This window comes from Bombina bombina, chromosome 5 (genome assembly GCF_027579735.1).
Source record: "Bombina bombina isolate aBomBom1 chromosome 5, aBomBom1.pri, whole genome shotgun sequence".
Taxonomy (NCBI): domain Eukaryota; kingdom Metazoa; phylum Chordata; class Amphibia; order Anura; family Bombinatoridae; genus Bombina; species Bombina bombina.
In genome coordinates this window covers 1,072,744,193-1,072,767,329 of record NC_069503.1, presented here as the reverse complement: position 1 = coordinate 1,072,767,329, position 23,137 = coordinate 1,072,744,193, and positions in this window count along the sequence as shown.

Sequence of the window (23,137 nt, the reverse complement as noted above, 5' to 3'; positions counted from 1 at the left end):
TTCTGCACTTCAAGTTAGTTTCAAAATCAGTTGAAACCATTTAAATTAAAGGAACATTTAGTTCATTATATTAGGTTAACCATCATGCAATGTTACTAGATCTGCTAGAGGAAAATCAGCAACAGGAACACCCTTTCAAATGGGCTGGCAGCAAAGGATACCCAGATGGTCCTAAACAGGTTAAACCAACATTAAACCAAAACAATGATACCATATGTATGACAGAACGCCATTTAAAGGGACATGAAACCCAACATTTTTCTTTCATGATTCATGACTCTGTGGCCCTCTCTGCATCGGGCAGAGGTGGTGACGATCGTTAGTGGTGTGGGAGGGTTAGGAGGGAGGTGGGAGGCCCATCACTGCAGGGGGAGCGGGATCGGGTGGGACCTTGATGCTACGGAAATAAAGAATTCTGAGAGCAGCAGGGATGGGGAGGAAGGAGGTAGTCGGTAGAGGGGGATCCTATGGTGGAGGGGAAGATTAGAGGGTAGGGAAAGGATCTTGGAGGGGGAGGGGGTAAATGAGGGAGGGAGTTGGGCAGCTACACTACAGAAAAAACAAGGCTCTATTTCTATTTAAATGCAGTGATGGCAAAAAAGCTAAAAATGCTCTGGCCATTTGGGGAAGTTTTAGTCTGAAATGCCCGGTCCTTAAGGGGTTAAACGACTTTACCTTGCTTCTATTATCCATTTGTTTCATTCTTTTGGTATCCTTTATTGAAGGAACAGCAATGCACTACTGCGAGCTTGCTGAACACACTGCTAAACCAATAACAAGAGGTATATGTGCATCTACCAATCAGCAGCTATCTCTCTGCCCCTGAGCCTACCTAAGTATGCTCTTCAACAAAAAAAAACCTAATCTATTTCTAAAGGTAACTTGCTTTGTGTGTGTATTTTTCTTTATCCAGCAGTTCCTTAGCTTGTGCTACATTTGAGCATTGAAACTGAAACGGCCCATTGTACTCACGGCTATCGTTTACCGTAAAAACACTGTAGACTTCTTGGTAGCTAATAAAATAGAAGCAGATAACAGTCAGGTTTTTATCTTAACAGCATGGGAGTGTCAGGCAGCTGAGATTCATAGAAATGCACGTGCATTCAGTGTCAAAAAGGGAAAAAAAAAAAGACTAGTGCTTTGATTACAGCTGCAGTTGCTTGTTCAACAAAAGTTATGGCGCCTGTAAAAGTCTTTGAGATAGCGGCATGTGTAGGAGTTCAATCACTGCAAATACTGCTGATACTATACATACTGTCCCCTTGGCATTTTCACCACTGTTTAATCAGCTGAAAGTACATTTCCTGCTTTATCAGTTGTGTAATTATGTACAGCTGGGATTAATACGTTGCAAGGCTGCGCACTGATGTACCTACGACAGGTGCTATTACTGTTTTATGGATTGTTATTAAAGGTACAATATATATTGTTTTTTGTGTAACAAATGTATAAAAGAGGCAAATCATTTGCAAAATGATGTGGTATTAAAGCTTATTAACCTGCCTTTTTGTACTAACAGAGAGTGAACTGAATGCTAGTAAACTTACATGTTGAAAAGCAGCACATGTATGCATTGCTTATGTATTATGTTCTAGTTATTGTTATCAATGCATTTAACATTATCATAATAGTCATTATTGACTTCATGTTGTAAATAATGGTTTAAAAGGACCTCTCGCTTTTGTTTAAAAATGATGCTTGTGCCACGCTCCCTAGAGAGACAAAAAAATAATAATTAGTAACCTGCAAATTGGGTTGCCAGCTGCCACGCACAAAAATACTGGGCAATCTGTATGTGAATGAACACAAAAAACTCTACCTTAGCTTTTACTCTTGATTAGGGTTGCCACCCGTCCCTTTAAAATACAGAACACTTATAAGTTACACATGCTGCAGGGTGTGCAGGGAGGAACATGTATTGTGTTTCTGGACAGCACTAATCATGTGCACTATTCATGTTCCTCCCTGCACACCCTGCAGCATGTGTAACTGATAAGTGTTCTGTATTTTAAAGGGACGGGTGGCAACCCTACTCTTGATCCCATAATGTATATTTTTCACAACTGAGCAGTCATTTAACCTTTTAGCTTCCAGTAACATAGAAATCAATAATGTTACCTCTTTTGTTGGGGGTAGCAGACATAATCAGAAGTGATTTGCCCCATTGACTGCCATTGACAGCCATTGACAATGACGTTTTTTATATTTAGCTAACATTCAGGGATTTTTAAAAAAAAAAAGGATACTGAAGGGACAGTCTACACCAAAATTATTTAGTTTTAAATTATTGTTATTATTTATTACCATTCCCCAATTTTGCATAACCAACGCTGTTATAGTAATACACTTTTTACCTCTGTGACTAACTTGTATCTAAGTCTCTGCAGACTGCCCCCTTATCTCAGTTCTTTTGACAGCATTTTAGCCAATCAGTGCTGACTATATAACTCCACCGGCGTGAGCACAATGTTATCTATAGGGCACACATGAGCTAGCGCTGTCTAGTTGTGAAAAACTGTCCAAATGCACTGCGATAAGAGGCTGCCTTCAAGGGCTTAGAAATTAGCAAATTAGCCTACTTAGGTTTAGCTTTTAACAAAGAATGCCAAGAGAACACAGCAAATTTGATGATAAAAGTACATTTGAAAGTTATTTAAAATTGCAAGCCCTAGGGGGCGGAGCCAAGCCACGAATGGAGATGGCTGCTTGCTGAAAAAGCTCCGTTGTCCCTGTTGTTCTTACAATAAAACAAATGCACTAATTAGCACTTATTACCCTATAACTAGCACTTGCTGTTACACCCAACGGATCCCTCTGACAGAGAAACTATTTTTCGCCTGCAGACCGGGAGAGCCGGTGTTCTCTTACCCACGCACCCGATCGCGGCCTAAAGATCCTGCCCAGAAGAGTGGGGAACAGCATTTACAAGCTCGGATGTTGGCGGTCTGTCATCCCCTCTTACCATCTCACCGCTGCTGTTGACCCTGCTGTTGACCCGCACAAAGCCGCTCAGGGATTATAGACTCGGCTAAGAGTCCCGCGGCTGGAGGTAACAGCCGCGACGGCGACACAGACTGACATCCAATACAGAGAGAGGACGGCGGAGTATCAAAGAGGCCCTCCGGGGATCACGACTACTAGATAACCCCGGTCACTGTGAGTACCCGTACAGAAAGCCTTAAAATACAGACCGGCAAAGGAGATACAAGCTCTGGCCGCAGGGGGACCCTTTTAGAACTCATTCCCACATAAGGTAGCAGCCTGGGCCCTCGGTCACGCTGATAGATTGGTGGGGCACGCTGAATCACCCTTCCTTGACTAATGATTTGGCTGACAGAGGGAATAACTTTCTAAGGTTAGCAGCGATCGGAGCCCTTGTTGAAAGCTCACACAGATTCCTTAGAGTAAGGCCGCACTAGGCCTGGAGCCTGCACCTAATATAGCATAGATCACCTGTGGCTCACAGCGCCAGAAGTTCCAGTGAGTGGCAGACAGAAGTTATAAGCCTTACCTGGGAGAGTAACCCAGTGCTCTTGAGGGGGCCTACAATTAACTAAATAAAATAGTGATATATCCCCCACAGACTTTTCTATTATAACGGAAGCCCTCTAACACAATTTCAAAGTTACTGTCTGGTCCTACACCTGCCCTAGATATCAGAAAACATATAGCTTTATTAGGCACATTGCAGCTTCTACCGCAGTATACAGAACCTACAATTGATAGCAGCTACAGGAGCTGCCACTGAGCTGAGGTGATGACCAGTAAAAGAAATTCTAAACCTGCTAAAAGTACCCAGTCTTCCATGATGGAGAACTATTTAATTGCTGCAGACCCGGCTACCTCAGCCACTAGGCCCGATTCACATACTATAGCGGCCACAGCACAAGTCCATTGCTCTGAGCCTGTTACTGGACAGCAAAATTTTGTAACAAAAGAGGATATCAGACATCTCTCCTCAAAGGATGATATAAAGGAGGCTATGAAAGACTTTAAGTCCATGTTCGGTGAGCTGAAGAAAGAAATAGCAGCAGTTGATCACAGAGTCATTCAAATTGAAGAGAAACATGAAGCTCTCAACTCAGACCTCCAGCTCCAGGCCAGCTTTATTCAGGCTCAGGAAAGCACAGTACTCACGCTAATGGACCGTATAGAGGACTTGGAAAATAGAAGCCGCAGAAATAACTTGAGATTGAGGGGAGTCCCAGAAACGGTTGAACCCCCAACCATCCAGGCCTACATACAAGACTTTGTCAAACACCTTAGGAATACGGAGGCAGGCCCGGAAATTCCGATAGAGAGGGCACACAGGGCCTTGCGCCCTAAACCACCAAACAGGGCCCCTCCCAGGGACATAATATTAAAATTACTATCTTTCAAGGACAAAGAGGACATTCTTCGGATGGCCAGAGCAAAGCAGCTAATAGAATTTAGGGGGTCTGAAATACAGGTATACTCCGATTTATGTCCAGCCACCCTACAGAAAAGAAGGGACCTCCGATTTATCACTTCCAAGCTGAAGGACAAAAATATCCCCTATAGATGGGGTTTCCCTACTTGTATCATTGTGTCAAGGAACAACACGACACATGTTTTCAGAAACATAGAGGATCTGCCTTCATTTAATCAAGCCTTAGGACTCCACATACAACCGCCACAGAGGAGGCCGGGGGCCCCAGCGGACCAAGCTGATGAGGCACATGAGGAGATCCAACATCTTCCTGGCTGAATCATGATCTCTTAATGTGAAATTCCTTACTTGGACTTGAAGTCAGGTTTGATCTCAAATTTCCACTATTGTGCCCCATTAGGGATAGATCTGGACACTGACAAGAGTCTGTACCTTTTAGGCTTGGACAATTACTTTGTTTCAGCATGTTTGTTTCACATAAGTTATTTTATAGTTAAAGGTTAATCTTATTGGGATTGTAGCACATGGCACTAACGAAGACTCATTTAAAAGTGAGGTGGGGGGATGTCATAGATACACCACAGACCAGGCTACATTTTGCTGATAGGCGATAAGGGTATATTGTCTGAGTCATTAGGGATTATAGCAGAGTGTACAAGCCCACATACAACTATAGACCCCTGCCCCCCAAATATAGAAATATAGAAACATGAGATTATGTGATTGGGTCACAACAAAGTGTGGAAGTTAAATTCCACAAGAGTCCAGGGTTCCTCACTATATTTTATTATGTGCTAGTTTTCTTTCTTTATTATTATTATAGCCTTGTTCAGAAAAATGGGTATAGCAGAACTGATTAAGGTACAACCTGCAGAATGTATTTGTTTAATGTTTAATGTTTAAAAGTCCATAGGTATAGTAAGAACACAGGGAACACTTTCCCTAATTGGTAAGTTTATTTACTTAGATTACACTCGAATCTTAGATCGAGTAAGAATTGTGCTTTACATTTTCAAAGATTGTAAATTGCTGTTTGTATAATTGCAATAGTTTGACTCCACTTAGCGATATTATATTGTACTTTCAGGCAATTCCCTTCTTCGACTCTTCTCTTTTCCTTTCTCACCCTCCTTTCTTTCTTCAGCCTCCTTAGCCTCTTTCTACTCTCTCCCCCCCTTTTTTTTCATCTCCCTCTCACTCTTTTCCTATCCCCCATTTGTCTTCTCCCACCTCTCCCTCCTCCTCCCCTCCCTTTTTTTTTTTTTTTTCCTCAGGTAACATGGCACGCCTACGGCCTGCGGCTGAGCACCAGCCCACTGAGTTGATTTCTGTCAACGTTAAAGGTATTAATAGCCCAGGTAAGCGCTCCATAGTGTTAAGGGACTTACATAGAATGGGGGGGGATGTTATCTTCTTACAGGAGACTCATTTTTCTGCCGCTCATGAGCCTAAATGGTTTAGCCACCACTATCCCATAGCCTATTTTGCGTCAGGTCCTAAGAAGCAAAACGGGGTGGGTATCCTAATCAATTCCAAAACCCCCTTTCAGCTCCATGAGTCATATCATGACCCTGAGGGTAGGTACATCATCCTCACAGGGTTACTATGTGGCACACTTGTCACACTCGCCAATATTTACTGCCCCAATCAAGCTCAACACCTTTTTCTCCAGAAAATAACACATAAAGTATTGGAAGTGCAGCGTGGCATTTTGTTTATGGGAGGTGACCTAAACGCATCTTTAAACCCAGCATTAGACACCTCGAACGGACTCTCCAGTGTCCCCCACAGGAACCTTAAACGTGTGATCTCCTCATTGAGAGAATTAGCATTACATGACATTTGGCGTGTACACCACCCCACCACAAAGGATTTTACATTCTATTCCCATCCACACAGGAAGTATTCTAGAATAGACTACCTACTCACAGACTCAGCAGGCCTTACCATAACAACAAGCAGTAATATACACAGTATCACATGGTCCGATCATGCGCCAATCAGTTGTACCATCATGTGGCCGGATGTGCCAGTCACTCCCTACATTTGGAGATTGGATGACACATTATTGGATGATAAGGTCTTTAGGCTGGAGATCGAAAGGGCTTTAGCAGAATACTTCCGTATACACGCAGATACTGAGTCTCAGGACACAGCTATCTGGGAAGCCCATAAATGTACAATTAGAGGTCTCTTGATTAAGCAAAGGGTTAAGCTGACGAAGCAGAGAAAAACTCAGTATCAAGCCCTGTTGTCCAGGGTTGAAATCAATGAGCGTGAGCACAAGCTACACCCCGCAGATGAGAAACTTGGGAGAGAGTTGGATTGCGCTAGGTCAGCCTTACTTGAGTTCCTCCAGGAGGACTACCAAAAAAAGGCGCTGTTCTTAAAACAGCGTTACTTTGAACAAGGAGACAAAGCTGGGAGGTTGCTGGCCAGAGCAATCTCACGCAACCGAACAAAACATTATGTCCACCGATTGGTGAACGGGGAGGGGATTCCTAAGGAGGATGGGAAATCAATAGCAGAATCTTTTAGTGAATACTATAGGTCTCTCTATAATATTCAACTACGGGCGGAGGAGGTTGAGATGATCCTTCCTCCATCCGAAAGGGCGCAGAGGATAAAACAATATCTGCTGAACGCAGACCTACCTAAACTAACTGAACAGGACTCGGAGGCCCTTGAGTCCCCAATCACACTAGTAGAAATCAAACAGGCCATAAAGGACCTTACCGTAGGTAAAAGTCCGGGGCCGGACGGCTATGGAACCAAGTACTACAAACTCTTTGCCGATATTCTGGCCCCAGAGATGCAGAAACTGTTTAATACCTTGTCAGAGACCCCCCTGTTGCCCCATACCATGTTGGAGGCACACATAGTGGTGATCCCCAAGCCAGGGAAAGCAGAGGACAGACCGGAAAACTACCGTCCTATATCCCTCCTAAATTCAGACGTTAAGATTCTGGCCAGAATCATCGCCAACCATCTAAACAAATTCCTCCCACAGCTAATCTCTACTGACCAGGTGGGATTTATTCCTGGACGGGAGGCTAGGGATAACACCCTAAGAGTCATACAGTTAATTTCGTATGCCCATAATAATAAGATCCCAATGGCGGTTGTATCAACCGACGCTGAAAAAGCGTTTGACCGGATTGACTGGTCATTCATGCAACAAACGTTGGATAAGTTTGGCTTTGGGCCCAAATTTATCAATAGAATTATGTCACTGTACTCTGCACCGAACGCGAAAGTTAGGGTGAACAGAACTCTGTCTAGCACCTTCCCGATTAAAAACGGGACAAGACAAGGCTGCCCCCTTTCCCCCCTCCTATTTGCCCTTACGATAGAAGTACTGGCCAGTAAAATCAGGGCACATCCACAAATCAAGGGATTGTCTATTGGAGGCTCAGTACACAAACTTGCGATGTACGCGGATGACATATTCCTGACGATCACTGATCCCGGCCGATCTCTTCCGATCGCCCTGGATGAACTCACAAAGTTCGGCAATGTGTCAAATTTTTTGCTTAACCCCTCCAAATCTGAGATCTTAAACATCTCTGTCCCTCATGAGGAGTTTGAGGCCCTGAGTCGGGATTGTCCGATAAAAATAGCACACCATACCTTAAAATACTTAGGTATCTCAATTACAGTGAATATAAAAGACATAACAGAGATCAATTATAAGCGTATCAGGGACGAGATCCTGCGGGATCTGGCAAATTGGAAGAATAAAACCATCTCTTGGTTGGGTCGGGTGGGGGTGGTTAAAATGAATGTTCTGCCCAGGGTTCTCTACATCCTCCAGACTATTCCTTTAACATCAGCCTCACATTATCTGCACCAAATACAGTCAGCCGTGGAGTCATACATATGGAATGGCTGCAGACCCAGGATAAGGAAAAAAACTATTTATATGCCTAGGGATAGAGGGGGCCTGGGTGTCCCTGATCTGCGGGTCTATCAAATGGCTATATCTCTCCAAAGAATAGTGGAGTGGTGCCAAAACTCGCTGCAAAAGGCATGGATCCATCTGGATAATGCTATCTTACAGAGGGGTAATACAGGGTCCCTGGCGTGGATTTCCCCTAATAACAGACCAATCATTATCAAAAAATACCCACTACTGGACTGCGCGTTCTTGGGATGGGATAGATTAATTAATAAGGAATCTGGACTGTCTTCCTTTGACTCCCCCGTCATGCCGTTAAGAGAGAACCCTGATGTGGGAGTAGAGACAGGTCCATACTTCCCAGACAAGACATATAACCTAAGGGACGCAGCAATCCTCAATATCCTCCACCAGGATAAGATGAAAACTAGGCCAGAACTGATTGAATGGGATGACGCTCTATTCTCATCGTGGTTTAGGGAGGCTCAAGTTAGACACTACTTTAGTACACATAAGAACAGGTCTGCCCTGACCAGAGGTAGGACACCCTTTGAGATGCTTTGCACCATGTCACACACCCCAACACACCTGATTTCGCAGATTTACAAACTCTTGATCATAGGTAACAAGACTCCCCTCCCAACTTACACTCAGGCCTGGCAGGAAGACCTGAGACAAGAAATCACTGATAAAGAGTGGTTAAAGATATTCGAGAGGGCAAGGAGGGCATCTGTCTCAGCTAAAATACAAGAATCACATTATAAGTTACTAAGCAGATGGTACCTCACCCCCCAGAGACTCAAAAAAATATATCCACAGACCGGTGGGGGATGCTGGAGAGGATGTGGAGAGGAAGGCACCCTCATTCATATCTGGTGGTCGTGCCCATACATAAAAACTTACTGGGATACGACGCTGGGGGAAATGAGCAGAATACTTGGGGTTATTATCCCCCCAAGTCCTAATTATCTTATCTATCACCACCTGCCCAAGATCATAGGGGAGGATAAGTACTTGCTTCTCCTATTAATGATGAACGCGGCAAAGGGTCTCATCCCCTTATACTGGAAAAAACAAAACACTCCAAATATGTTGGAATGGAAGGCTAAGGTGGGAGAGCTATTGAGGTTAGAGAGGTATCATTATTTAAGAATCGGTAAGCTTAGCACTCACGAAATGATGTTGCTGACTTGGGAGGGTCGTGGACTGTAACTCAGTGGGCAACGGCTGTTTGTTGTATATTATGCCCCCCTTTTTTTTTTTTTCCTCTCCCCTCCTTTTCCCCATCTCCTCTCCCTTCCTTAGTCACTCGACACTTTTTCACTTCCTCCCTATTCTCTTACTATTTTTCTAATCTGGTTGACTTTCTACTTCTGCATCTGCAGAAGAGCAAATATCAGGTATCAAGATACTCTCGGTAGTGTAATAAATAAATCCGAGAGCCTGTTAAATATTTCCTTTTCTATAACGCCTGATAGAGTATAGATCTTTCAAAGCTTATAGTTTTAATTTTAGGAAAAATGCCCATAGGTACAGTAAAAGATTCAATTTCAATCACTTAACGGTACGCTATCAAAGATATGATGTAAAAGAAAAGATAAGCTACAACCGATGTGCATAATTGTTATTGATGCTATGTTGTAATGGTTTCCATATGCATATATTCATTGTCAAATCTTTTACCAATAAAGCTTTATTTTGAAAAAAAAAAAAAAAAAATTGCAAGCCCTATCTGAATCATGAAAGTTTAATTTTGACTTTACTGTCCCTTTAACCCCTTAGTGACCACAGCACTTTTCAATTTTCTTACCGTTTGGGACCAGGGCTATTTTCATTTCAGCGGTGTTTGTGTTTAGCTGTCATTTTCCTCTTGCTCATTTACTGTACCCACACATATTTTATACCGTTTTTCTCGCCATTAAATGGACTTTCTAAAGATGCCATTATTTTTATCATATCATATAATTTACTATAAAAAATTTATAAAATATGATGAAAAAATGGAAAAACACACTTTTTCTAACTTTGACCCCCAAAATCTGTTACACATCTACAACCACCAAAAAACACCCATGCTAAATAGTTTCTAAATGTTGTCCTGAGTTTAGAAATACCCAATGTTTACATGTTCTTTGCTTTTTTTGCAAGTTATATGGCAATAAGTACAAGTAGCACTTTGCTATTTCCAAACCATTTTTTTTTTCAAAATTAGCGATAGTTACATTGGAACATTGATATCTGTCAGGAATCCCTGAATATCCCTTCACATGTATATATTTTTTTTTAGTACACAACTAAAAGTATTGATCTAGGCCCATTTTGGTATATATTTAATGCCACCATTTCACCGCCAAATGCATTCAAATAAAAAAAAATGTTCACTTTTTCACAAACTTTAGGTTTGCCACTACTAAAATTAAAGGCATTTTTTTTTATATAGTTATTCTGCAGTGTTGGATCCCCCTTAGCCCCCAACCTCCCTGAGCCCCCCAAACAGTTCTCTAACCCTTTACCTAGTTGCCGCCATCTTGGGTACTGGCAGCTGTCTGGTAATGTAGGAAATAAATTAGGTAATATTGTCACAATCATGAATTCAAGTTTAATCAATTTTATTTTGCAGTGCTTCAAAAATTCATAACATAACAGGCATAAAAAAACAACACATACAAAAACATTAGAACAAGACTAAAAAGGGCAACATTGCAACTTATGCTAAAAACACGTAAATCATTTTACCTTGACACTGAAAAATTACTGACCACCAAGGGTTACAAAACTTCAAAATGATTGTGACCGAATTACTTGGCAAGATAGCCATGGTGTAAGCAGGATAATGCACTAGTAGAAAATCAGTTAACTGCACTCCGGGTGGTTTATATGACCCTCCGCATCAATGTATTGAATACAACTTTTTTTTTGTGTACTATCACCACCCCAACGCCTCCTGCTACTCTCTCTATCCCTCTTCCAATTCCAGTGTTTTACACACGTTTGTTTGTGTACTTTGACCAGATCTCAGGCATCACAAAGAAGTGTCTAGCGTAGGATGTGGTAGGTTGTGGCTTTGGGATGATGGCTTTTATGTCAATAAAGTAGTACCAGACTTTTTCTCCCTCATATCTGATAGATGGAATGTAAAATTTGTTTGGCCCAGCACAACTCATAGTTTCGACCTCGTAGTGACCATCGACAATCTGGAATGAAAGTAAAACAAACAAACAAAAAAAATACTAAATAGGATTTTTCATCACCAACATGAAATGTCCATACCACCAAATATTTCTACATGCCTGTGTGATGGTGCCAGGGAACATTTTCTATAGACATGTGCATGGCGAAAAAATTCGGTTCGGTTCGGATCAATTCGTATTTTTTCGAATTTCGGTTCGGATCAATTCGAATTCGGAAAAATTCGAATCAATTTGTTTCAGATTCGTTTCGGATTTATTCGGATTCAAATAAATTCGGCTGGATTAGGTTCGGTTTGGAAATTCGGAATTTCGGTAAGTGTTAGGTGGGATGTGCTGTGTATTAGATTAGTATTATGTACTGTATATTAGGTGTAACCCATAGCAGAGTGATATAACCTAATATACTGTACAATACTAGTGTAATCCATGGCCAATCCGAATCTACCGAATAAATCTGAATAAATCCAAACTAATTCGGATTTATTCGGTAGATTCTGCACTATTTTAATTCGGAAATTCGAATCGATCCGAATCCCGAATTTGACGAATTCGGACGAATTTCCGAATCGATCCGAAATGAATCGCACATTTCTAATTTTCTATCATATTGTACGAGGACCTACTTTCCCACTTCCAAAACTGGCTCAGCATTCTCATTTTCTTACTCTACTTTGTCTCGGAAATCAAATTATTTTGGTCTGAAGCATCCACGGGCAAAATCACAAAAGCAGGACACTTCTCGGGTGTGGATAAGTCCTGACTTTGTCAATGTCAGCTTAAAGGACCACTGAATGCAGTAGGATTGCATAACTAACAAGTATGTAATATAAAAACAATGATTTAATACCTACTGTGAATTTAAAATAAGCAATAGATTTTTTTTTCTGACAAATTTATTTTGTATCCCATTTTCCGCCCCCTGTATCATGTGACAGACATCAGCCAATCACAGACTAGTATATGTATACCCTATGAGCTTGTGGACATGCTCAGTAGGATCTTGTTACCCAGAAAGTGTTTATATCAAAATTTGATAATGGAAGTAAATTAGAAAGTGTCTTAAAACTGCATGCACTGAATCATAAAAGTTTGTTTTGACTTGAATATCCCTTTAAGGAGAAAAGAATAGTAATTTTAGGTGAAATTCAACTCAGACATACGTTCAGATAAGTATTTGGCATTAGTATAACATACTCAAAGCAAAAACACTGTATGCCACAAGAAGAAAATGAAGAAAATATTGTGCCTATAAAGTCAGAGAGAATGCAGGCTATCATTAAAGTGCTGTTTTGCATATATTGACCTTTACACTTACCTCATATACTGACAAAACTTCAAGAATCCAACTAGAAAGGTAAAGTTTGAGGACAATCTGATGTTGGCTTAACAAAGCCGGCCTGAAAGTTTGAAACTGATTCATCAGCTTAAGAATTTAAGGTTCAAAGAAAGAAAGGGGAAAAAAAGGTGTTACAGGTGGAAAGGACGGAAGCAAAAAATAAGATGAAATTTAGTTTAAATATGTTATTGTTTTAAACTGACTCACCTGATGAATTTTCATCATCCCAGGTATTGCCTTCAGGTATGGCGGTACTGTTTCCACACTTGTTTTGATATCCTCCTCTGTTATTTTAAAGAGCCTCACAGATGAATTGAGATTCAGCTGCTTCAAGATAATGTCGGCATCTGGTATGCTGGTACCATAGGACACAATTCTATCAGCTAGGATTTTCAGGGTGCTGCCCACTCCATCAGCAGTACCCTTTCCATGGGACGCCTCTGTGAAATTCCATGTTAAATGCTTAAATTCTCACATTAATGGCACTGTTGAGGATAGGTAAAAGTTGGTTCTATCCTGATATTGAGATGTGGGCCCATCTGAGATGAGATGGATGTTCCTGGCATTTTGATGCTCCTCTCATATACCCCTCAGTACTGGGTCAAGGTGAACCCATGTTGCTGTGGTGCCACGCTCAAGACAGGCTTACAGCAATGCAAACTACTCCACCCTACCCCCATCGATATAGATAACTCCACTATGGAGGGTCACCTGCTGGTTGCCACCTCCAAAGGTGAGTTTGTTTTGTTTCCTAGGTGGATTTACAAGCATAGTTCTCACTGTAATCTTTGTGAACCACTACATCATTTAGGGTCAGGGTCTCTCTCAATCTCCTCAGTCATTCAAATTGATACTTCATGTTACAAATGTGTCTGGAGAAGTTTGAGAGGTGGTCCTGTGGGAGTTCAACCAGCTTTTCAATGGAGGTATGCCTCTTCTCACTTCCTTCTCTTCAGTGGACCTGTCTTTAAAAAAAATCGGCACAGATTTAGTGACCCACTCCTCCAAAATGATGATGCTTCCTTTTATTGAATGATCCAGTATTGTGTGAAATGTCTTAGCTTGCCATTTCTGCATGTCATTTCATTGTCACTACACACACTGGCCTATACTATGTTCCTTGGGGATGATGTCTCTATGACTACAAGCTGGCGCAGATTCTTTATCTTCAAGCCAAAGTTTTCACGATTTTTGCAAGCACATGTATATTTTTTCATGTCTGTGATTCTTTGCTGGCCAATCAAAAATGGCTTAAGTTTACAGAATTGAGCCATTGAAAGGTTGTGCCTGAGATTCTAAGACAGAAATCTTTTTTTTTAAACAAGCTTTATTGTATGAATAAAAGATGACAGTACAGGGAAAAAAATGCTATAAGTTATAAATGTTTTCAGAGTGTATAGATGCAATTTTTTTCTTTTCATACCATATTTCCCAATCTTCATTGTTCTTTAAAGTTCATTAACAGTTCCAACAAGTCTGCTTCGCATATAAAAACAGTATTTTCTAATAAGTCCAAAAATTTTGAGCTTGTAAAGTTCCATTTTTAGGTTTTTTAATAATAACATCATTGGTATATTTCACATGACAGTATGATATTTTACCTAAAACATATAGTTCAGTTTACTCTTATATCGTTCTGGATTTGTGTTTGGAGCAGGGGGAAAGGAGAGGCGGAGGGTAGGGAAGGTTTGGTAGGTTTGATAGGACACAGGCAGACATGGGAAGAGAACGAGATTGCGTAGGGAAAGATAAAAAAAACCAACTAATGTAACAAGCTGTTCATATGGAACTCTCCATAGACTGACTATTATAACGTACTGAATTGATTTGAAGTCCCTTTCCCTCCCAGGTCAGTGACATAATCTCATGGGTTGCAATTTTGCCCAACCTCGGGTAGTGGTATCTCTCCTGTTTCAGCAGATCCCCGACCCTGGCCTTCCACTCCCCCACACTTGGGGTATTTTGTGATTTCCAGTATTTGGGTATAAGGCCCTTAAATGGTTCGGATTAGGTGAAATTGTGGTATTTAAGGTTTTATTTATTTTTGAGTATATTCCATCCCAGAAGGGACGGATGTGTGGGCAGGACCACCAGATGTACAAGAGAGTCAGACCGAAATCTTTTTATGACTATTAGCCATAGTGTCCGTTAAGGCTCTCTTACGGAAAATCTAGCCCCTTTTCTGAATTTCTCCGGATTTCCCATTTATTATAGTGAAGACTTCATTTTGATGAAGGAAGTGGCTGACAAGTGTGCACATTAATCTTCTCTGGATGTTATTGGGTAATGTTTTCTGATGACCTCTCTTTCTTGTTTTCTTCTAGACCTGTCTGCCCTCCATGTTGACAATTATTTTCTTCCTCTTGACTATAATGTCAAGTCTTTTCAGTCTTTTTTTAAGTTGAAAAATCTTTTTGTCCTCTTCAGAAGCTTCTCTTCTGTGTAGCGCAACTTTGACCTCAGTTTTGATAGTCTTCTCTTTCTTCTGTTGATCTTTTTGGGTGATTCCTTTGGGGTAGATATCATCATAAGTCCCGGTGTCTGTAAAGTCTCTCTTCTTTTAAGAGTTGATATGATAGAAAGAACATTTATCTGCTGAGATGAGAATGCCTGTTCTCTAGGGGAGGCTGTGTCTTCTTGTAGATTTTGAATAAGTTCTTCACCATGTTGAAGTGTATCTTCCTCACTTGATGGTGATGTGTCCAATACAGCTTTTAGCTGTTTCTTTCTTCTATAGTACCTTTATTGAGTTTTCCCGACACAGTTTTTTTGTCAGATCTTTAGTTTTCTTGATTTTACCATTTTTGTTTTCATTTTTGATATCTGAAAATGTAAAGGAAGCATGACATGAAATGAGCATGTCTCAAAACATGGGGAAAATGTTAGTTTTATGTACACATCATCCTATAGTAGAGACTGAATGGTTTACTGACTGTGTATGAGGATGTGTGCATGCGTGTGTAGACTTCCTAACGCTGTGGGGTGTTAGGCTAAATTACTCTTGCTGTTACCTCATCAACCCCTGACCTCTCTCTCTTCTTCCTTCTGAACTCTTCCAGCAGTTCTGGGTAGCTGTAAACTTTGTCAGCCTAGCCTTCCCTAAAGCAAAAATATCAAGTTAGTAAATAATATTTAAATTAATAGTTCATAAAATACATTTCAAAATACTCTGTATGATTAAATTCTCATTATCTAAACAGAAGTTCTCTCTACTGCAATATTCCTTAAATTGTAGCGGTAAGTGAGAATGGTATTGTGGAGGATGAGTAACCTTAACATGTTTTGCTAACAATAGAGAAGCCACGATGACTAAACAAATTTTTACTCAATGTACATAATTAGATATTAATGAAGTATATTTCATAGAAAATTTTAAATCTAATGTTTTTCTAAATGTGGAAAACTGCCTGTTTCGGTAATGATACTGTCATGTACCAAGTCTGACAAGAGAACGTTTAACTGTTAACTGGAAAAATATAAAGAGATCTACTTACATGGTAGCCATCTTGAAGGTACTACCAGATGTGTTGCTTCATTCAAAATCAAAATTTATTTAAAATTCTGTGTGTGTGTGTAAACAGTCCTTTAAAAATGTTGCGGAGAATGAGAACATCAGTCATAGACACTTCATTTTTCCACCATGTTTTTATTATTATTATACATGAATATTCAGTTAATAATTTTTATGTGATTTGAGAACATCTAATAGAACATCCTTTTATTTTTTTCAGAATATTTTAATTTTACATTACAACTTAACATAGCTGGACGCATTGCGGTAATTAGAGTTTCATCAGAAAATGCAATAAAATAAAAAAATAATTAATTCCTATGTTGAAAAAACAAACTTTATGCTTACCTGATAAATGTATTTCTTTCCGGATATGGTGAGTACATGGCTTGAGTATTTACTGTTAGGAATATCACTCCTGGCCAACAGGAGGAGACAAAGAGCACCACAGTTAAACTGCTAAGTATCACTCCCTTACCTACAACCCCCAGTCATTCGACCAAAGGGAAATGGAGAAAAAGGAGTAACACAAGGTGTAGAGGTGCCTGGGGTTATAGTCAAAGGAACAACTGTCTTAAAATAAAGGGTGGGGCCGTGGACTTACCATATCCGGAAAGAAAGAAATGTATCAGGTAAGCATACATTTTGTTTTTCTTTCCTAAGATATGGTGAATCCATGGCTTGAGTAATTACTGTTGGGAACAATACACAAGCTAGAGGACACGGATAAATAGGGAGGGACAAGACAGGCAGTACTAAACAGAAGGCACCACTGCTTGAAGAAACTTTCTCCCAAAAGAAGCCTCAGCTGAGGCAAAAGTATAAAATTTGTAAAATTTTGGAAAAAGTATGTAGAGAAGAACTTGCAATTTGATTAACAGAAGCTTCATTTTTCAAAGCCCAAGAAGAGCAAACAGCTCTTGTGGAATGAGCCGTAATTCTCTCAAGAGGCTGCTGTCCAGCAGTCTCATAAGCCAAATGAATTATACTTCGTAACCAAAAAGAAAGAGTAGTAGCAGTAGCTTTCTTACCTTTTCATTTCCCAGAGAAACAAAGAGGGCAGAGGACTAGCAAAAAATCTTAGTGGTCTGTAGGTAGAATTTAAGAGCAGGTACAACATCCAAATTGTGTAACAAACGTTCTTTAGAAGAAGAAGGATTAGGACACAGAGAGGGAACAACAATTTCCTGATTGATATTTCTATTATAAACAACCTTAGGAGGAAACCTAACTTAGTATGAAGAACCACCTTATCGGCATGAAAAATAAGATAAAAGGGATCACACTGCAGAGCTGAGAGTCCCGAGACTCTTAGAGCAGAAGACATAGCAACAAGAAACAAAACCTTCCAAGAGCTTGAGGGCCTGTGTTTCTGGCGAGCCTGCAGGCTCGCCAGAAACAGCAGTTATGAAGCAGCCGTCTAAAGACTGCTGCTCCATAACAGCAGGCGGACACACATCTCTGAAAATCAACCCGATCGAGTTGCAGGGGGCGGCATTGCCCCAGCAGCTCACAAGAGCTGCTGGTGCAATGCTGAATATGGAGACCATATTGCTCTCCGCATTCAGCAAGGTCTGGCGGACCTGATCCGCACTGTCGGATCAGGTCCACCAGACCTTTGATAAATATCCCCCTTAATGTCTATGGAATGCAACGGCTCAAATGGAGCCAGCTGTAAAACTTTAAGAACAAGGCTAAGGCTCCAATGAGGAGCAACAGACTTAAAAATAGGCCTGATTTTCACCAAGGCCTGACAAAAAGTTTGCACATCTGGCACATCCACCAAACATTTATGTAGTAAAACTGATAAAGCAGAAATCTGACCCTTCAGGGTACTGACTGACAAACCCTTCTCCAGGCCTTCCTGAATAAAAGATACAATTCTAGGAATTCTAATTCTACTCCAAGAGTAGCCCTTGGATTCACACCAATAAAGATATTTATGCCATATCTTATGGTAAATCTTTCTAGCAACAGGCTTGCGAGCCTGAATCATGGTCTCAATGACCGACTCAGAAAAGCACGCTTAGACAGAATTAAACTTTCAATCTCCAAGCAGTCAGCTTCAGAGAAACAAGATTTGGATGAAGGAAGGGACCCTGAATCAGGAGGTCCTTCCTCAGAGGTAGTCTACAAGGTGGGAGAGATGACATCTCTACGTAGGTCTGCAACCTCGTGATAGGAGAGCAAACGGAACCACCAGAGCATCTATCAGAACGGCCTGCGGATTAGATCTAACTCCGGCACCCCCCATTTGAGGACTAAGCTCAAAAACACCTCCGAATGGAGTTCCCACTCCCCGGGATGAAAAGTCGGTCTGCTCAAAAAATCCGCTTCCCAGTTGCCTACTACTGGAATGTGGATGGCAGATAGACAGCAATTGTGGTTCTGTGCTCACTGAAGAATCTGAGTAACCTCCTTCATGGCTAAGGAACTCAGATTTCCTCCCTGGTGACTGATGTAAGCCACAAGGATTATGTTGTTTGACTGGAACCTGATAAACTGGGCTGAGGACAACTGAGGCCAAGCCAATAGAGTATTGTAAATTGCCCTCAACTCCAAGATGTTGATGGGAAGAGCAAGAGCAGACTCTTCCCGAGTCCAAAGGCCCTGAGCTTTTAACGAGTTACAGACTGCTCCCCAGCCCAGCAGGCTGGCGTCCTTGGTCACGATCACCCAGGAAGGTCTCCGAAAGCATGTGCCCTGAGACAGATGTTCCCGAGAAATCCACCACAGGAGAGAGTCCCTTGACAACTGATCTAACTCTATTCTATGAGATAGATCCGCATGGTCGCCATTCCATTGTCTGAGCATGCACAACTGGAGAGCTCTCAAAAGGAATGATGTCCATGGAAGCCACCATCAGACCGATTACCTCCATACATTAAGCCACTGAAGGATGAGCAGTAGCCTGAAGAGAGAGGCAAGAGGAAATGATTTTGTTTTTCCTGACCTCTGTCAGAAAAATCTTCATCAATAGAGAATCTATTATGGTCCCTAAGAACACTACTCTTGTAGCAGGGGAAAGGGAGATTTTTTTCCAGATTCACATTCCATCCGTGGGAATGAAGAAAAGACAACAATATCTCTGTGTGAGATTTTGCTTGTTGAAAAGATGGCGTCTGAACCAATATGTCGCCCAGGTAGGGTGCCACAGCAATTTCACGAGAATGGATCACTGCCAAAAGAGCCCCCAGAACCTTTGACAAAAATTCTGGGAGCCGTGGCTAGACCAAATGGAAGGGCCACAAACTGGAAATGTTTGTCCAGAAAGGTAAATCTCAGGAATCTGTGATGGTCCCTGTGAATCGGAACATGAAGATACGCATCCTTTAGGTCTATGGTTGTCATGAACTGACCCTCTTGTACGAAAGGAAGAATGGAGCGTATAGTCTCTATCTTGTAGGATGGAACTTTGAGAAACTTGTTTAGACACTTCAAGTCTAGAATGGGACGAAAAGTTCCCTCTTTTTTTGGGAACCACAAATAGGTTGGAGTAGAACCCAAGACCCTGTTCCTGCACTGGAACTGAAACTATCACTCCCAGGGAGGAAAGATGTTGTATACATTTCAAGAATGCCTCTCTTTTTATCTGGTCTGCAGATAATCTTGAGAGATGGAATCTGCCTCTCGGAGGAAAATTCTTGAATTCCAATCTGAATTTACGAAAGGAACGAAAATTACTCTTATGTCCTTTAGGCCTATTCTTCTTATCTTGAGGTATAAAAGACCCTTTTCCACCCGCAATATCAGAGATTATTTCTACCAAACCAGGTCCCAACAAGGTTTTGCCCTTGTAAGGATTTCACCAGAAGCTTGACTTTAGAGGAAATGTCCGCAAACCAGATTTTCAACCATAATGCCCGGGCTAGGACAGCAAAACTAGAAGTTTTAGCTTCTAGTCTAACAACCTGTAAAATGGCATTTGCAATAAAGGAAATGGCTAACTTAAGAGCTTTAATCCTTTAATTTTGAATGTCATCCAACAAAGTCTCTACTTGAAGAGAATCAGACAAGGCGTCAAACCAATAAGATGCCACACTTGTCATGGTGGCAATACACACCGCAGGTTGCAATTGGAGACCTTGATGAACATAAATCTTTTTCAAATAAGCCTCCAGCTTCTTGTCCATCAGATCCTTAAAAGAGCAGCTATCCTCAATAGGAATAGAGGTTCCAGAGTGGAAATGGCCCCTTCAACTTTGGGTGCAGTATACCAAGGGTCTTTAATGGAGTCCTCAACAGGAAACATTTTCTTAAAAATGGGAGATGGGGAAAAAAAACACCCCTTGTTTCTACCATTCCTGTGAGATAATCTCCTTAGCATGGTCAGGCACAGGGAAAACTTCCAAAGTGGAAGGTTCATCAAAGAAACTATTACGTTTACTAGATTTCTTAGGAGTAACAACGACAGGGGTATTGGAGTCATCTAAAGTAGCTAAAACCTCCTTTAACAATACACAAAGGTGTTTAACCTTATTATTTTAATAGCATCATCCTGAGAGACATTAGACTAAAAAATGTTACCTTTATTTTGCAAGGTTTTCTTGACACATGTAGAACAAAATTGCATAGGAGCTGCAATTTGTGCATCTAAACATAAAAACCATGAATTCATGAGAGCAGGCTCTTGCTCCATATCAGACATGTTGTGAAATAGTAAATAAAGTTGTACAGATAAGTTTCAAAGATTTTAATATTCAATTAAAGGAAAAAATACACTTTAAATTTTATCCCAAATTAGGATCGATCCCCAGCTAAAATTATGTGAGAAAAGTTAATAAAAAACATTTAATAAACATCAAATAAACTTCTAAAATACCCCTTAGGCAACCCCATATCTCCATTACTGAGGTGCCTTACTGCTACCAATTAAGACCGGATCACCCAGAAATTGACAATAACAAGCTTTTCATGAGAAATGTTATGAAGTAAAGCCGGTCATGTGATTGCAGCTGCCGAGCTCAAATTACTGCTGCGACACAGAGAGGCACTACTTCCTGGTACACTGAGTACCAGAAATATCCGTTTTTTCAAACTGGACAGTTTAAAATGTTGCATCGTTTTATTTTAAAGCAAAGGGGAAATGAATAAGCTGCTGAAATAGAAAATTCAGCCTTACTTTCAGTTTAAACTTGTATTGTTTTATCAAGTAAATATGTGTCAGAAAATAAAGCCTAATAAAAACATTTTACCCTTTCTTTTTAAAGGAGTTTAAATGTTAGTCTCACGCATGCTACAGTACCTGCTTTATGCCCCAGTGTAACCCATATAACAGGATTATCTATGTCCTAATAAAAATCTGTGTCTTTTAATTTGTTAAGTGCATGGTCTCCCCAACAGGAAGAAAAACCACTTACCTGCTCCGCTGTCCCGCATGTAGACAGTTACAAGGTATGAGAAGAGACAGTTCCTCACAGAGACATTTGAAAAAGAAAGAACAGAGTAGCCTTTAAAGCCCCCACCACCCGACTGCAAGGAATGATGTGAAATACTCCTATACCCCAAAATTTGCTTGAAAATTAAATAAAAAAATTTCTTCAGACACCTAAACTTCACCTCCTCAATGCACCGAAGGCAAAGAGAATGACTGGGGGTTGTGGGTAAGGGAGTGATACTGAAAGTGTTAATGAGTAGAATCCTCAATCAGCAGAGGTTTGGCCCACAACATAATCACTGGAAAATGTAGTACTAAATTGTGATGTACACAGGGGAGGGGATTGTAGGACTCAGATCAATGTGTACTGTAATCTTCACAAAATCAAGCCCAGGTGAGCAGTGCAAGGATTCTTACTAATATTGCACAGCAGCCTGTATGTATATTATTGTGAGACATTTCTAGTATGCCTCAACTGAAAGTGGCAGGTAAAGCACTGTTTCCCTATCTAGTTTACTGCCTGATGGAGCAATACAGTCAATAATGACAGTTTGGTAGCTAGGCCTCATATAGGTGGGCCCCTATCAAGCGTAAGTAGGGATACAACTGGTTTTATGAGGCAAAATACTAATCTGCATGGTATGGGGCTGTTCAGCTGGGAGATTGGGGTAGAAAGGGTCCATTGCATGACACACCCAGAGTCGCAGTGAGTGCTGCACAGGGTACTCAGGATTTGTTTTCTTTATTTCAGGATTATGTGGCTTCTGAGAGGTTTACAGACATAAAGTGACTACAGAGACATTTCCTTTTACAGCAGAGCTGGTTCCTCTAGCAGGGGCAATGCATTTGGTGCAACAAGGGGGAGCACCTGGACCAGTTTAGCAAACTTATGCACGTTCAAATAATTCAGATACCTTCTGGTATACTAGTTTAGATAGTGATGAATCTTTAGGTCTAGTTTCTAAGGGGCAAGAGCAGAGCTTCCTCATGATAACACAAGTTAGTACTGGCCAGGCAGCATAATCCAGTGTTCCAGTTGGAGATAGTAACAAGTTTAATCAGGAGCAAAAAATGCCAGGAAACAGGGGTGAAAAATAACATGACACCCATGTGTGTATATATATGCGATCGGGTTTGCACGAGAGTGGGTGTTAAGTTTTTTCCCCACTTTTTTGCGCTTGTTGGCTTAGTGCATGAGCAAAAACTGTGGACTTTCAACTCATAATACAAGCGCAACCCGATGAACACTTCTAGCACAGTTAACACCCAAGTCGGGGAGTTAATTAGTGCTACACTTGTAATCTGGCCCTTATTTTACAGAGCATTTTCATGTCTTCTGTTATGCAAACTAGTAATCAATAATGGTTTACAAATTTGGTAACAAATTGAATTATTGCCAGATGATACAAGCCC